The 17,682-nt window shown below is 42.8% G+C and overlaps 1 pseudogene; it reads right to left on the reverse strand.

Moving 5' to 3' along the window:
- Positions 1-211: 211 nt before the first annotated feature.
- LOC142429124 (NADH dehydrogenase [ubiquinone] 1 beta subcomplex subunit 10 pseudogene) lies at positions 212-804 on the reverse strand (annotated as a pseudogene).
- Positions 805-17,682: the final 16,878 nt, after the last annotated feature.

The raw sequence follows: 17,682 nt of genomic DNA on the forward strand, positions 1-17,682 counted from the left end.
ATTCGAGCCCATTAAACACTCACAAGTGTGTGTTGCAAATACTATTTTAGCTTCATGGTATCAATAATTCAAGGACAGCATAGAGAGATGAATGAACACTTCTGCTAACACACTGCTATTAGTGGAGGGCTGAAATTCAGGCCCAGGCCATTGTGATTTTGAATCTAATGGTAGAATTCAATGGTAGAATTCTTTTTTTTTAGTGGGGAGCCAGAACTTTTATTTCAGGACAGTAGTCAAAGTAGGTTTGCAAAGGCTTCTTCAGGCAGCGGCTGCCTCCTTGGCGGCTACCTTGGCTGCCTTCTGCTCAGCCAGCATCCTCTGCTTCTGCTTGGCCAGGCACTTCCGGGCTGAGTAGTGAGCTCCCAGGTCTTGGTAGCGGTCTTGGTAGGCTTTGGACACTTGAGCAAACTGCTCCAACTCCTTGGTACAGTTCTGCACATAGCTCTCGCCCTCCCGCTGCTGGCAGGCCTTCATCCTCCCTTGCACGATGTTGGCAATCTCCTGGTCGACTTTGTAGTCCTTCCGCCACTGCATCTCAGCTTCAAACAGGCAAAGGACAACATTTTCCTGGCACTCAGTGATGTCGGGCACATGGCGGAACTGCCGGTGGTAGTAGTAGGTCTTGTTCTTGGCCTGCTGCTCCTCGATGAAGTCTCTCACGAGGGTCACGGGCCAGTCCACGAGGAGTTCGAAGGCCTTGGTCACGTAGGTGATGGGGTTGGGCAGCGAGGTCTGCGGGGAGGGCACCGGCGTGCGGCGTGGGGGTTCGGGGTACACGTCCTTGTCCCAGCTGTCCGGCATGGCTGCGGAGGGGCGCAGGATCCACTCCTGGGCCTCAGCCTTACTCCCGCGGCCTACTTCGCCCGCTGCGAAGGACGCCGGGCCGGACGCGCCTGCCGAATTCTTATCTTCCATGTAGAAGATCAGGTTTCACTCCTGGCCAAGGCACGGGAAGCACAGCCATTTGTCATTCAAGGCTTGTGTGTTTCTATGACACTGAACAAGTTTAATGGAACTTCCAGACCGAGCTGGACTAGAAAGAAAGAGCTATAAGATCTACTTCTGGGAAACCCGACTCGATGGGTCACAACAGTCTAATCGTCTTGTGCCTGGGGTTACCATGAGTAGAGGGTCACCACAACACCAGCTCATAACAATGATATTGAATGATAAATAGCAACAACTGGACAAGTACAAGGATGTCTGTCCCCCGCCCTCCCTGCACTGGCCGTCTTTATTTCTAAAATATAAATATCCTTAGGCTTTAAAGTCATGCTTCTTGTCTAACTTCTATATACAGAGTCAGTGGTAGGACTTTTTAAAAATGCAGTTCTGTTATGTTATTACACTCTAGAGCAGCTGTTCTCAACCTGTGGGTTGCGACCCTTAGGGGGGGTCAAATGACCCTTTCACAGGGGTCACTTGATTCATCACAGTAGCAAAATGACAGTGATGAAGTAGCAAAGAAAATCATGTTATGGCTGGGGGTCACCACCACATGAGAAAGTGTACTAAGGGTCGCGGCATGAGGAAGTTGAGAACCACTGCTACAGGAGATCATGACTAGCAGCCACATTATTATCAGGGATGACCTCTCCACATCAGAGGGCAGGATTAGCAAAACCATTTCAAGGTTACACCAGCTACCAGGTGAGATGGTCCCATTAAAATGAGCTCCAGGAGTGGTTGCTGGGCTATAGGGGAAGCTTGTTTTTACAGGAGGTGCTCCTTGCTAGAAGAATGCTCGGATGCAAATTTGTATCTTCATTTTTTTTTCAGATTAATTTTAAAGCTTCATCAGAAAACGTATATATAGGTATTTTATTTAACAGCATATACTGTAGCAGTGAGTTAAAATTTATTGTGCCAATCTGGCCGATAAACATATGTGGGGTTAATTGAAGGGCGGAGAGATAAATGGCTCAGTCAGCCTCGCCTTTCTAGTTCTTGAGTCTCCTGCTTTGTCATGATTGGACCAGGGTGCAGCTGCCATAGCCAGTTACCTGCTTTTGCTAGCAAGGCTCACTTCCTGCAAAACATCCCCAAGGAGAAGCCAAATGGACCTACCCCGATTCAGGCCTGGGTGCTTGAGCAGCTGTGTGGAGACCCCTGCCAGCGCTGACCTGCTTACACGTTCACTGACACGGCTTCCTCCTGCAGTCGGCATCATAGTGTGTGTTTTGTGAGATGGAGGAGGACTTTGTGGATTGGTGTTGGACATATGGGTTAATGTTGGACTTGTGGGCTTGGGCAGCACTGGGTTGGGATATTTTCTTAATGTGCACTTACCCTTTATCTAAAACTCTCTCTTATACTTGAGTTTCTGTGGATTTGTTTCTCTAATGTACCCAGACTAACACAAGCAGTTAAATTATGAAGCTACTGAACAGTGAATGGAATCCAATCAATACGAATTGCCAGGGTTTGGCACTTAACCAGGAAATGTATGTTACACTAAAATAAGGGAGAAGGAGGGAGGGAAAGATCTAATTTTTTTTCAAGGCAACATGCTTATTTATATTACATATATAATGACACATACATAAAGGCATGATATACATGTGCATATACATGATGCTTTTGTATGTATACACCGAATGTGCTTATATACAGCATGCATAAATATAAAACATGTTTTGTGTGCTACTTATAGATATTGGTACTTAACAGAACCCGGTGCCCTACTGAGCATTTCTCATTTGCTTCTATTCTCTTGCCCTAGTCTTTATTTTTTCCCTCCTCTTCTTTTCACTCACATTGATATCACAATCAGTAAACCTTAATTTCCCTTCTGGAAACTTTCTATCCTTAAAGTGAAAAGTGAAGGCCTAATTTTGTGCATCTAACCTTACAAAGAGATGATGGGTCTATTTTGCCCAATCTTTCAGCTCCTTAACTTTTACCATTGGATAGTCAGCAAGGTTACTCACAAGTATCCAGAATTCTGTTTTCTGGCCCACGTTAGGAATGCAGTTCCTGCTCCTCTTAAAGCTTGGAATGACCTCCTGACCTGCCTTCATCAATAAACCATGAGCAGGTGTGATACAGAGACTCTGTTGAAATAAAGAGAAAGTCGAAAAAGATAGGATGTGGGAAAATGGAAAGTCTCATCCATTGCTGGTAAAATGTAACATGGAGCAGTCAATGTGGAAAATAATTTGGCAGACTTTGGGTAAACATGGTACCATAAATAAAGGCATTACATGGAGTTTGGTTTTGGGTTTACAGAAACAAGCACTAACTTACATAAAATACTAAGGGGAGTTCTTTGGACAGAGAATTAACATCAAGAGCCAACCTGAGTTTAACATACAAGACACTACCACCCAGAACTCAAACAACCTAAAATAGTACTTAAAGGAAAGCACACATATAAGACTGAAAATTGGGAATGAAAGCTATCATTATGCAATGAAAATAATTATAAAGTAAGAAGGAATTGTGTATCCATAAACACTTGAGTGGAGTCAAATAGTTTGCAAGAGAGAACAAACTGTCTTAAACGTAGGAAGAAAAAAATAACAAGGTTACTTCAAAGAAAATGAAAAACCTCATCAAAATAGAAAGAAGATCATAAAAACCTAGTAAGCAGTAACACAGCTGGGGGGAAAAGACTCAAAAACCACAAATAAGTTGAACTTTGGACAGAACATTACAAGGAACAAAGAAAACAACACTACTACAGAGCACATACACAGCAAAATGAAAGCAATAAATTCATACCTGTCAGGGATGCACTGAATATAACTGGGTTAAACGCACCATTCGAGAGGTAGAGAGTAATAGCGTTAATTGGAAAACAGGACCCATCAATATGCTACTTACAAGGAACACACTTTAGAAACAAAGATAAAAAAAATCAAAGACTGACATACAGTAGATCGAGCTGATATGGCAGCCAGACAAAAAGCAGTTGTGCCAATAGAAATCTTGGCTAAAATAGACTTCGAGGCAAAATCCATCATAGAAGGGCACTCCATAATTTAAATTTTAGAATACAAATTGAACAATAAGACATATGCACAATAAATACTTATGCATTTCATTAAAGACCCTCAAGAGAATTTACTCAAAATTTATATAGTTGAAGACAAAAATAGAATCTAAGAAGTTGGTTCTTAAAAAGGAATAAAAATAAATTGTTAAAAAAGAAATTCAGGTAGTATAGATTCAAAAAAAAAAAAAGAAAAGATCATCCTCCCAAGGGGGAGGAACAACAGAAATGTGGGTGTAAGATATGAAAATAATAATAATTTATAATTTTCCAAGGGTTCATGAGGATGGAACGGTAGAGGAGGAAGGGGGAAAAAGAGGAGCTGATACTAAGGGTTCAAGTAGAAAAATGTTTTGCAAATAATGATGGCAACATATGTACAAATGTGATTGATACAATTGATGTTATAAGAGCTATAAGAGTCCCCAATAAATTATTTATATACAAAAAAAGGAATAAAAAATTTGAAAAACCACTGAAGGAGAAGATACAAATATCATGAATTTTAAAAAAAATTTGAGGGGCATGATAACAGAACTAATCTAGACAACAGAAATACAAAAGATAATAACACTGTGATAGTTAGGTTTTGTGTCAACTTGGCTGGGCTAGAAGTCTCAGTAGTTTGACGGTGGAGACTTCCTGTAGACTGTGAGCTACCATAAGGCAAACAACTCCTTCCAAAGGTCACAGACTGACGGTGTCTTCTTGGGGGTGTGGCTACTTCACATGTATAAATAGGCGCAGTGGAGGGACTCACTTTCTCTCTTCTTTCTGCTGATCTGGATTCTTTGGACTTAGGTCAAGAGCCTACCATGTGACCTGTTGGCCCTGCGAGCTATAGGTAGCCTGCAACATTGTATGCCAACCCACACCCACTCAACTCTCCCTCTACCAGCCTGTGGTCTTCTTGCCTCTTGCTTTGTCCTCTTGTGTCCTGGTTCACAGGTGTGACTCAGTCCGGGCCTCCGGCTTAGCATCTGACCATAGACTTGAGGCAGACTGGGCTAGCCCACTCTGCTTTGTGAGCCACTCTCTTAACATAAATTTCTTTCTTGATAGAAATTTCTTTCTTACAAATGTCACTGGTTTTGATTCTCCAGAAAACACAAGGCAATACCTACCACAAAAACCTACCATAAGGCAATAATATTAAGGATTCTACTCCAATCAATTTCAAAACTTGGAAGAAACGAGCAAATTCCTAGAAACACAATACCTTCCTAATTTAATACAGACCACAACAGAAGAAGAGGTCATTAGAAAACTTCCGATATTTTGGTAGCAATTGTACACTTGCTTTATGTGATGGAACTACAGAATGGGATTATGTCTGGATTAGCTACTAATTGTTTGGACTAAGCTGAAGCAGGCCAGGGCCCTGAACGTGCTTTCCTGAAAGTCCTGAAGGACAGCGCCAGATAAGATAACCAGTGAAACCAGATGTTCTGGGTTTGAAGGAAGCCGCAAGGGTGGACAGACAATTCTCGGAGTTTCCAGACCCCATATGCTAATTGCCATAACCTCCAGACATTCCTCACCACCCCTTTCAAAGCCCATGCCCCCAGCTGCTGAGCAAGACTTCCCTGACCTGTTGGCCTAGGAACCTCGTCTAGAACTCCCCCTAAAAAAGCTATTTCTGTTTCTGCTCTCCCTTGTCCTGTCAATTATGTCTGGCCGTCTCCCGGTACCTCAGGTTCACCCTTACACTAAAAAAATGGTTCAGAAAAAAAATAGCAAACTCCCAACCAAAAAGTCCAGAACCATAAGGCTTGACTGGGGAATCCTACCAAGCGTTCAGAGAAGGGTGTACACCAATTCCAGTCAAACTATGCCAGAATATAGAAATAGACCGCAAACTCCTGAATTCATTTTATGACATAAACAAACACAACACCGATACTCAAACCAGGCAAAGACGGTACCAGAGCAGAAATTTACAGACCAATATTTCTTATAAACACAGATACAAAAATTCTCTACACAATCCTAGCCAGTGAAAGCCAACAAACTATCACACACACACACATACACACACACACTCACACACACAAATACATCATGATCAACTGACGTTCATCCCAGGCATGCAACTATGGTTTAACATTAGAAAAACAATCAATGTATTTACTGTATAAATAAAGCAAAGGACGAGAACTACATGATCATAGCAATTGCTGCAGAAAGGACATTTGACCAAATCCAACACTCAATCCTGATAAAAAACACTCAGCCAAACTAGAAATAGAAGGAAATTCCTCAACGCAATAAAGGCCACATATGCAAAGCCAAAAGCCCAAATCTCCCTCCATGGGGAGAAACTGAAACCCTTCCCTTTGCAAATGGGAACCGACAATGGTGCCTTTTATCACCATTCTTATCCAGTAGGGTGCTGAAAATCTCAGCAAGAGCTATTAGGCAACAAAACTAAATCAAAGATATGCAAATATGAAAAGAAGAAGTAAAGCGCTCTCTATTTGCAGATGATATGATTCTGTACAGAGAAAACCCCAAGACTTGACAAGAAAATTGTTGGAATTAATATCAATCAATTCCTGTATAGTAAAAAGAGATGTGAAAAGGAAATCAAGAAAGAAGGGGAAAAAAGACCATTTACAATAGCTACCCCAAAGATTTAATACTTAGGATTAAACCTAACCACAGGAACAAACAAAAAAACTGTACAAATAAAACTACAAAACATTACTACAAGAACCCAATAGAGATTTACATAAATGGAAGATTGCTCCATGTTCATGAATAAGAAGACTTAACATTGTGAAAATATCAATACTACCCAAAGTCATTTAAAGATACAATGCAATTCTGATCCAAATCCCAGCATCCTTCCTTAAAGAAATGGGAAAACGAATCACTAACACTATAGGGAAAGGAAAGAGACTGAGGATAAGCTAAGCACTACTGAAGAAGATGGACAAACCAGGCGGCCTCTCACTTCTTGGACTCAATACTTACTATACAGTCATGATAGTCAAAATAGTCTGATACTGGTACAGTGGTAGACATGTAGACCAATGAAACAGAATGGAGGACTCAGATAAGTCCATCTACCTCTAGACAACTGATTTTTGACAAAGGGCCAAAATATATGAAATGGTATAGAGATAATATTTTCAACAATTGATGCTGGAAAAATTGGAACTCTACTCTTATGTGTATAATCAAGAGAAATATAAACATGCCCACACAGTGACGTGTACACAAATGTGTATAGTGGCATTTTTCATAATAATCAAAAGATGAATACTAATTTCTGATTGAATGAAAGTGTTTCCATGCAACAGATCGCGATTTAGCAACGAAAAGAAAGGAAGTGCTGACACATGGTAAACACGTAGGAACCTTGAAAGCATTGTGCTAAGTAAAAAAGTCACACACTGAGGACCACACCTTGCATTATCTCACTTATAAACTCTCCAAAATAGGCAAATCCATAGTGAAGAAAGCATATTAGTAATTTCCAAGAATTGGTGTGGCAGGGGGTGGGGGCGAGGGGAGGAAAGTAGAATAAGTGCTTAATGGGTGGGGGGTTGTTAGGTAGCTAGATTTAGGGACTAGAGGGGTTGTCTCCCATGCCTGCAAAGGCCCCCATAGAGGGGGTTGGAAAGAAGTCAGGCACCCCATTAGACATCTATGGGAGAAACCCAGAACTGAGCATGCTCAGACACAAGCCCCCCCAGGCTGAGGTTAAACCAATACCTCGGGCACACACCCACCTTAGGTACATCACACAGGTGAGCCTGAACTCAGCCAATGGGAACAGCCAATACTTTCAACCACACCTCCTTAGAGATGTTAAATACCCCAGCTTTGAGAAGGCCAGCTCTCTTTCGCTCTGGTCTTGTGGCAAGCACAGGTGCCACCGGAAGAGCCCTCTCAGCGCCTGCATGGGCCTACTTGGGGCCCACGCTCTTGGCCTCCTGCTCTCTTGGCCTCTTGACCTCTTGGTCCCCAGGATCCCCCAGTTCTGCATATGTGTTTTCTACGTGGTTTTTCGTGCCCAGTTGTGAACCCCAGTGCAGCTTGACATGCTTCCCAGAAATAACGTGTACCCTTTGAGACTGTACAGCCTGGAACTTTTCCTGACCTTCATAAAAACTCTCTTGGATGACAAAACGTGCTTTGGTGTGAATCATTTGTGTGTGAAGAACTGAGATATTACCCACTCCAGAAACCTACCAGTTTTCTTTCAAGGTGATGAGAAGGTCTTGGAACTACACCGTGATTGATGGTTGCACTACAGTGTGGATGTCACATAATGCCACCGAAACCTACACTTAAAATGGTACACTTCTTGGCGATGAGTATTACGTTGTAGTTAGGTGCCATTAGGTCAGTTCTGACTCATAGTGACCCGATGCAAGAGAGAATGAAACCCTGCTTAGTCCGGCATCATCTTTACAGTGGTTCCTACGCCTGAGCCCGTGGTTGCAGCCACGGTGCCAAGACATCTCCGTAAGGGCCTTTTTCACTGGCCCTTCACTTTATCAGGCATCATCCCCTTCTCCAGGAACTGGTCTCCCTTGATAACAAGTCCAAAGTATAGAAGACAGAGTTTTGTCGTCTTTGTCTCTAAAGTGCACTTGGCCTTTACTTCTAAGACAGATCAGCTTGGCCTTTTGGCAGTCCATGGTCTCTTCAATATTTCTTGTGAGCACACAACCCAAATACATCCATTCGTCTTTGGTCTTCCTTAGTCAATGTCCAACTTTCGCATGCATATGAGGCTTGAAGATACCATGGCTTGGGTCAGGTAGTCCTCAAAGGAACATCCTTGCTTTTTAATACTCTAAAGATGTCTTTGAAGTAGATTTACCTGATGCAACCATCTTTTGATCGCTTGACTATTTCTTCCACGTGCATTGATTATGGATCCAAGCAAGACAAAATCGACACCAAAATTAATATTAAAAAGCATACAGAACCCTCTAAGGTGGCCATAGAAGCATCAATCTGCCTGATGACAAATGACTAAGAAGCAAATTTTCATGGGTACTTAATGCTGCAGCAAAACCTCGCTCGTGGTGATTGATGGAGGTAAGTCCCTTTTGTATCAGGCAGTAAGGAAACACAAACCTTGACAACCCTCAAGAAGTTCACAGAGTAGCAAAGTCTTGTGAACCAAAAGATGTTCATCCAAACTCAAGACATTACTAAATGACACTCTTCAATATGGCAGAATTGAGTTCTATTATAATAGAAGTAGATTAGAAGTTACAATCAACAAAAATACCAACCCATTTCTAGCAAGTCAATTCTGACTCATACCGATCCCATGGTGCCCCTCTGGGTTTCTGAGACATTAACTTTTTATGGGAGCAGCCAGCCTCATCTTTGTCTCACTAAGCAACTGGAGGGTTTAAACTGCTGACCTTGTGATTAGCAGCACAATGCACAGCCAGCCCATTATGACACCAGGATTCTGAAATGTATTTGCAAAGACAGGAGCAGAAAGCCTCATGATTTCCTCCAAGGAGCAGCTGGTGAGTTTGAACTGCTGACCTTGTGGTTAGCAGCCCCATTCACAACCCACTATGCTACCAGGGCACCCTTATGGGTTACAGTGGGATTATTAAAGGCTGGGATGGCCCATGCCAGCCTGGAAACTCAGAGAAGGCTATCTAAGAAAGCAAAGCTCCAACCACATTTTCAAGGAGGGGTAGGAGAATGCCAGCTAGAGGAAGCGAGACCTTCACCCCAAGTTCATGGAGGTGCTTGCACTCTGTGCAACAAACATAAAGCAACATGGCATGTGTTAGACCCTGACCACCACTGGAGAAGAAAATTCCAAGGGTTGCGGGCTGGTGATGCCACAAGAAACACTGGCAGTCGTCTGGAGTTTGGACCTAATCTTGTAACAAGCACTTTTTATTGCCATTCATGCCCCACAGGAAAAAGAAAAGAAAAATGTTTTTATGGCGCACTGGGGTACAAGGCTGAGGCCTCTGGTGACTGGCCGCATAGCTCGGCCCACTCTGCTCACAATCACAAGTCGTTTGCAGCACAGGATTAGGACACACCTTCCAGGAAACTCTACTAAGATAACAGAGCTATGACAATTTTTTAAACTAAGAAAGAATCTCATTGTATTTGCGATCTAAGATCACTCCATGGCTGATTTGACCGGATCAAGATCTATGAAGAGGAAATGACAGTGACTGAGAAAGATAGCAAGAGGCCAAGCCAGGACAGTGACTTGGGAAATAGCGTGAGTAGACAAGCTCAAAATATGGCAACAAGAAAGAACTGGCAAATCTTACTGCACAAGTGTGGGACCTATAATAGGGAGAAAAATTAGTCAATAGGAAGGCATACAGAAATGGCAGCAAAGGTAGATTTAGCAAGCAAGAATTATAAAATCGTTATTATGACTACGAGGGGGTACCTCCCCCAAAAAACCCAGATTTTTTTCCTCAAAGCTATGTATTTAAATTTCTTTCCTTTTTTTTTTTTTTTTACAAAACAACCTTATCACCTTCAAAGTACTCTTCATTACACGTAACACTTTTGTCAAATCTGAAATTCCATTCTTGGAAACATTTTTCAAATTCATCTGTTTGGACAGCTGACAGCACCTCCCTCATTTTTGTTTTGTTTTGTTTTTCACCTCTTCTATGCCATCAAATTGCTGTCCTTTCATGTCCCTTTTCATTTGAGAAACAAAAAGAAGTCGCACAGAGCAAGATTGGGTGAGTAAGGTGCGTGAGGCAAGAGAGGCGTGCTGCTTTTTGCCCCAAAACTGACCCACCGAGATGGCTGTGTGAGCAGGTGCGTTGTCATGGTGGCCAGTCCTCCATCTGCCACAAATCAGGCCTTTTTTTTTTTTTTAATCACACTGCAATCTTTTCAGAACCTCTAAATACAAAGCTTGATGAACTCTGACCTGGTGGAACAAACTCCAAAGGAAGTTGTCGGATGTCCAGAATGGAACATCATCAATCTACATTTCACCTTTTTTTGGAACGAGAAAACCTCTGGTACACTTGAGTTTTTTCCATAAGTGCTGTCCTTGTGAGCTATGTTCAACATCATAACAGTTTCTGCAGCATTTTTCCCAAGCAGGAAACAAAATTTCACAGCTTCATGCTGTTCTCTTAAATCAGCCATCACAACAAACGAGGCTCAAGTGAAACAGCTTTGATAAAAAAATTCACTGTGACCAGAGAGAACCTTCGCAGGCGATGCCACTGGGTGCACTAACTCAGAGCGAGTTGCTGGACACTCCCCTAGCAGGAAAAACGCCTGCTATGGAAGCTCTGCCCCATGGAGCTTTTTCCATTTTTTGGGTGTGTGTGTGTGTGTGTGTGTGTGTGTGTACCACTAATATGCCCAATGCTTTCAAGGAAAACACAGTGGAAAGAAAAATGAAAACTACATTTAAAAGACACAAGTAGAACTTGTAGTGTTGAAAAAAATGATATCTAAAAAAATCTTTTTAATCATTAGATGGGATCGACAGCAAAGTAAACACAACAGAAGAAGCCACTGGGGAATTAGATGATGGAAAATAGAAACTGTCTAAAGTGAAGCATACAGCGTGAGAAAAAAGAGCAGCCTCTTAGCGGCCTGTAGAAGAAAACCAGCCAGTGTAACGTGTCTACGACTGAAGTGTGAGAAATCGAGTCAGGAAGTGGGTGGCAGGAGCAGGAAAACATTTAATGTATTATTTAAGGGATAGTTACGCTTCTTCACGTGTCTAGTAATGTTTTCCTGGTTTTTTTTTTCTGACAAGTAGCTTTCTTGTAGATTAGCTTGTTCATTTCAAGGTTTGCTTTTAATTTCTGTCCAAATGCATCTAAAGTCGTTTTTACTATCGAGCAAGATGGTTCTTCGTAAGACCTGGTTTTTGTTGTTGCTAATGAACTTCATTGGTGTTCAGTGACTTCTCCCTTCTGGCTGGTCAGAACCGAGAAGTTTCCCAACCTCTGTGAATGCCACGCTTGTTCAGTAACTCAATAACTCTCAAGAAGTTATTGCCCTGGAAGTTATGATTATTTTGCCTAGACTGTGGTGTGGTACCTTAAACTGGGCAAAGAGGTTGAAGCATCTCAATGACATGGATGGACACAGTGGTTGCAGCGAAAGGCTCCAGCGGGATAATTGTGAGCATGGTGTGGGCCCAGGCAGTATTTCCTTCTGTTGCACACACGTCACTGTCGGCTAGAGCCAATTTCACGGCACCTAACAAAAGCGGCAGCAACAACATTGGGGAAAACCAATGATAAAAAATAGACTTTCAATTGGCTCCCTCCTTAATGGGACCCCAGAGAATCTCCTGCATGTAAAGGCTCTCCGGCTTGGCCCCAGCCTCCATGCGCTCCTTTAGCCTTGTGGATGGCAGAGTCTGGGAAGATAAAAACTTACAGCCCATTTCTCACCAAAGAGGAAAACTTGTCACTGGCCTTCCTGAGAAGGTTCCATCTTATGCTTGAAGTCCATTCTCTTTACCATGTGCTAGGATATCACATTTAAAAAGACAATAAAGAAATGGAAAATCCTTGAATGAGCTGGTTACAACATTAATATCATTGAGAGCATTTGCTTTCCAGACTGCTTCAGGGCTTTGTAATTTATGGCAGTTATGATTTTCTTTCTAATATCAAAATGCAGAACAATTTAAAAACCTTGAAAATACGGGGGGGAAAGTTGTCAGATACAGGCAGTAGGGACTGGAAAGCTCACACACATATACACACACAGAGCAGTAAGGGAGCAGTGGATTTTGTGATGAAGACACAGCTGCTGACTTGGAAAGTTGTGTGTTGTACATTGTAATGAAAAACTAGGGGGTTTTCTTTGCTTTGTTTTTAAAGAGGGTTTGAGGAAAATAATTAGGTATCGTGGTTCGGGAGAAGCAACGTGGGGTGTAATGCAGCAGAAGGGGACAGTGGACAGGAGCCAGACTGCAGGAGGCTTTCTAGGCCGATGCGAAGAGTTGGTATTTTGTTCTACGTCCAATGCAGGAGAGAGGTAAGCTCTGGTTTGTACTTGCAAAAGATTGGCTGCTGGGTGGAGACTGAATGCTGGCCACGGAGGCAGGAAAGGCCGTAAGAAAGCTATTTAAGGGTCTCAGCACTCGATGAAACACACGACTTTCCTCTAGTTCTTGAATGCTCCTCCCCCCACTATCATGATCCCAAGTCTACCTTACAAATCCGGCTAGACCAGAGCATGTACACTGGTACAGATAGGAACTGGAAATGCAGGAAATCCAGGACAGATGATCCTTTCAGGTCCAGTGGAGAGAGTGGCATACCTGGAGGGTGGGGTGGAAAGTGGGAACCGAGGATCTACATATAACCTCCTCCCTGGGGGATGGACAACAGAAAAGTGGGTGAAGGGAGATGTCGGACAGTGTAAGACATGACAAAATAATCATAATTTATAAATTATCAAGGGTTTATGAGGGAGGGGGACCTGGGAGGGAGGGGTTAAATGAGGAGCTGATACCAAGGGCTCAAGTAGAAAGCAAATGTTTTGAGAATGATGATGGCAACAAGTGTACAAATGTGCTTGACACAATGGATGGATGGATGGACTATGATAAGAGTTGTATGAATCCCCAATAAAATGATTTTGTTAAATGGGAGGTCTTAGCATTATAAGGAAAGGTATTCACCAAAGCACTCTGCATGATAGCAAAAAGAAAATGAGATAGTTAAAGTTTATTGTGCCGACCTAGCTGATAAACACATGTGGGGTTAACTGAAGGGCGGAGAGATAAATGGCTCGATGAGCCTCACCTTTCGAGTTCTTGGGTCTCTTGCTTTGTGATGGTCGGAACAGGGTGCAGCTGCCTTAGACAGTTCCCTGCTTCAGCTGGCAAGGTTCACTTTCTGCAAGACATCCCTGAGGAGAAGCCACATGGACCTACACCGATACAGTCCTGGGTGCTGGAGCAGCCATGTAGAGACCCCTGCCAGCGCTGAGATGCTTACACATTCACTGATTTGGCTTTCCTCCTGCAGTCGGCATCAGTGCATGTGTTTTGTGAGATAGAGGAGGACTTTGTGGATTGGTGTCGGACATATGGGTTAATGTTGGAGTTGTGGGCTTGGGCAGCACTGGGTTAGGATGTTTTCTTTTTTTTTTTTTTTACATGCATGGTTAGTGTTTTATTTGGGGATGAATGGTTCTAAAACCTCACACTGAATCAGGTTCAAAGGTAAAGTTTAAAATAGACCGTTTTATAAGGATAAGATATCACATATGTGATGATGTTCACTGAACAAAATCTTGATCTCAGAGCATATGATACACCTTATTGGCAGGAGCCCCCAGGTATTTATTCCAAACCAGCCAGTCATCATTTTTCTCTTGTCTGCATAGACTTCTCGTTAGCTGCTTTTGTTGCATGAGCTCATAATTCCTCTGAGAAGCATTCAAGCTATCCTCTCTTCTTTTTCCCTTGCTAATCTCCTGGGTTTTCTTCATGTTTTTCTGGTGGGAAAGCTCTCTTTGATTTCCACAGGCCATGCCGACCACAGGGACAGAGCCTGGGAGAGAGCGACTCGGAGAAGCAACAGTTCCCTTGCACGCACCAAGGATGCTTTCTTGATGTGCACTTACCCTTTATATAAAACTCTCTACATACATAGGAATGTCTGTGGATTTGCTTCTCTAATGTACCCAGACTAACACAGAAGAGAACAACCTAAAAGCCCATCAATGAAAGTATGGGTAAATGAAATATGGAACATATACACAACGAAGTACTAGGCAACATTAAAGAATGATGTTGAGCCTGTGAAACGCCTCCTCACATGGATGAACCTGCAGGATATATACTGAGTGAAATTAGACAATCACAAAAAGGATAAATATTGCATAAGGTCAACATTATAAAAAGTCAAGAGAACGTTTCATACCAAAAGACATATTCTTTGATAGTTACCATGGATGTGAGTGATTTGGGGGAAAACCCAAACTGCACTGCTTGCTATCCAGTTGACTCTGGCTCATGGTTCTGAGGCTTCCAATGTTTACAGAAACAGACAAGCTCATCTTTCTCCCTTAGATTTGTGGGAATGGATGGGTCGGGAATGATGTTTGAACCACCAACCTTGCAGTTAGCAGTCCAATGCTTATCCATCAGTGCCGCCAGGGACTTTGCCAGCTGGACTCTGCTCTGCAACATTAAAGAACAACATGATGAGTGTGTGAAACACCTCAGAACACAGATGAACCTAAAGGATGGATGTTATTCTGAGTGAAATAAGTCAGTGACAGAAGAACAAATATTGTTTAGGACCACTGTTATAAGAAGTCAAGAAAACGTTTTCACATAAAGAAATATATTTGATAGTTATCAGGGGTGGGAGGAAAGGGAATTGAAAGTATTAACTAGCCAGTAGCCAGATGCTGAGTGAAGAAGGCAATAGACAGTAAGAGGAGGCCAGCCCAGTATGACTGAGGAAGAGGAAGGACACAGTGAGTGAACATTTCCAGGGTCGCATCCATGTGCTGAAACAGCTCAATTGTTATTCCTTGTCTGCTGGAGCTCTGCTTTCCGCCAATGCCTTCAGTGCAGCTTGAACCCCTTCTTCCAGCTGCTCCCCTCGGGAATGCTTGCATGCGTTCTTTTGGGAACACTGACGCTGCAATTCTTCCCATCTTTTAGCACTTCCTGCATCCTTCCTGATTCTGGCCGTAGATTCCTTCAGTAATTCAAGTGTAGGCTTGAATTTTTCCTTCTTTCTACTATCTTGAGAAATGCAAAGTGCATTCTTCCCTTTGGGTTTTCGATCTCCAGGTATTTGCACATTTCATCCTAATCCTTTGTTTCTTTGACCTGCTTTTCCAAATCTTTTGTTCAGTTCAGTCATCACTTCTTCCATTGACTTTAGCAACTCCATGCTTGAAAGCGACTTTCAGAATCTCTTCTGACGTCCATGTTTCTCATTCTTCACTGTTGGTTTTAATGCTCTTTTGTTTTCTTCATGTATGAAGACCATCATGTTACTCTTACACCTTACATGGTCTTGAGTCCTAAGCGTTCAATACCTCAGCTCTATTTTGGCGATGGTCTCGAAGTTCAAGAGGGATATACTCAGGGATGTACTTTGGCCACTGGCGCTCTGGTTGTACGAGGGCCCTGGGGCTCTAAAAGCAAACACAGGCTTCTTAGTGGTCCGTCTAGCCCTTCTTCCTTCCAGAAATGGAGGAAAAGATGCCAGTACTTCCTCGGAATGGCAGCTCAGGAAGAAGCAGCCCCTACAGAGCCAGGGAGAAAACCTCAGACAAAACCAGAGGACAGCGTCCAGCCCCCAGGGGCTCACTGAGGAAACCCGCAGAAAACAAGAAGCGCTAATAACCAACGGGAAAGGGATGCATTTCCTTTGTACACAGATTCATAAGCACAAGACAGCTCTCGAGCCCTGTGGCACAGGAGTTACGCGTTGAGCTGCTAACTGCAGGTCAGGAGTTCGAAACTGCCAGTGTCTCCACAGCAGAAAGAGGAGGTGTTCTGCTCCCATCGAGTTACTGACTTGGAAACCCACAGGGCAGCTGCATCCTGTGCTATAGGACCTTGAGGAGTCAGAACTGACTAGAAGGCAGCGAGTTTTGAGAGTTCCCCTCAGTGTCACTGCCCTAGTAGAAAGACTGACCACATCCTGGCCTCAGGTGTGTATGAGAAAGATTAAAAACCAAAAATAGAACTACCATATGACAGATAGCTCTCTCCTTGTAAGAAGAGAGATTCAAAAAGAAACTTAGACACCAATGTTCATTGCAACACTGTTAACAAAAGCCAAAAGATGGAATACCAATCAAGAGAAGGATGGATAAGCAAAATGTGGTACACACGTACAATGTACTGCAATACTATTCAGACAGAAGGAGAAATGAGGTCTTGCTACACAGTACAATATGGTTGAAGTTGGAAGACATTCTGCTGAGTGATACAAGCCAATCACAAAAGGACAAATATTTTATGTGTTCAGGTATATTAAAAAGACAAGAAAAGGTAAATGCATGGATAACAAAATGTATTACTCCTTACAAGGGATGAGAAGGAGGGAGACTGGGGCATATTTAGAGTGATGGAAATGCTACAATAATTCAGGGTAAGATTGCACAGCTAACTATTATAATTACGGTCAATATGTTGCACGTCGGTGAAAAATTGAATTCGTAAAAGCAGTGTGGTAGATATTTAATCGCTTGTCAATTTGAGGATTAAGAGTGTAGGGGTGGAGTCTAGCTTGTCAATCAGATCATACCCAATGGGGCCTCTGTGTGGGCATGGCCTTCTCCTGAGAATTCTGGGAAATCTGGTACTTCCTCCTTGGAGGCAGGAGACACCTCTCCCTGTGCCACTCCCTGGGAGACATCGCAGCTGAGAAGACACATGGAACTACTCTAGTGCCCTACGTTGGAGAAGCCACATGGACACACCCTGATGCAAACAGACCTCTGAAGCCGGAGAAGCCACAGAGACCCCTGTCAGCACTGAGATGCTTACAATGCCGCTGGATCCAAAGACTTTACCCACTGGCCTGTGATCATCCTGCATTCAGCATCATTGCATGTGTTTCATGAGTCTGAAGAGGACTTTATAGATTGGTATCAGACATATGGGTTAGAATCAGACTTATGGACTTGGACTTGACTGGGTTGGAATGCTTTCTCAATGTTCAATTCCTCTTGTATATAAACCTATC

Source organism: Tenrec ecaudatus, chromosome 16, assembly GCF_050624435.1.
Source record: "Tenrec ecaudatus isolate mTenEca1 chromosome 16, mTenEca1.hap1, whole genome shotgun sequence".
Classification (NCBI taxonomy): Eukaryota; Metazoa; Chordata; class Mammalia; order Afrosoricida; family Tenrecidae; genus Tenrec; species Tenrec ecaudatus.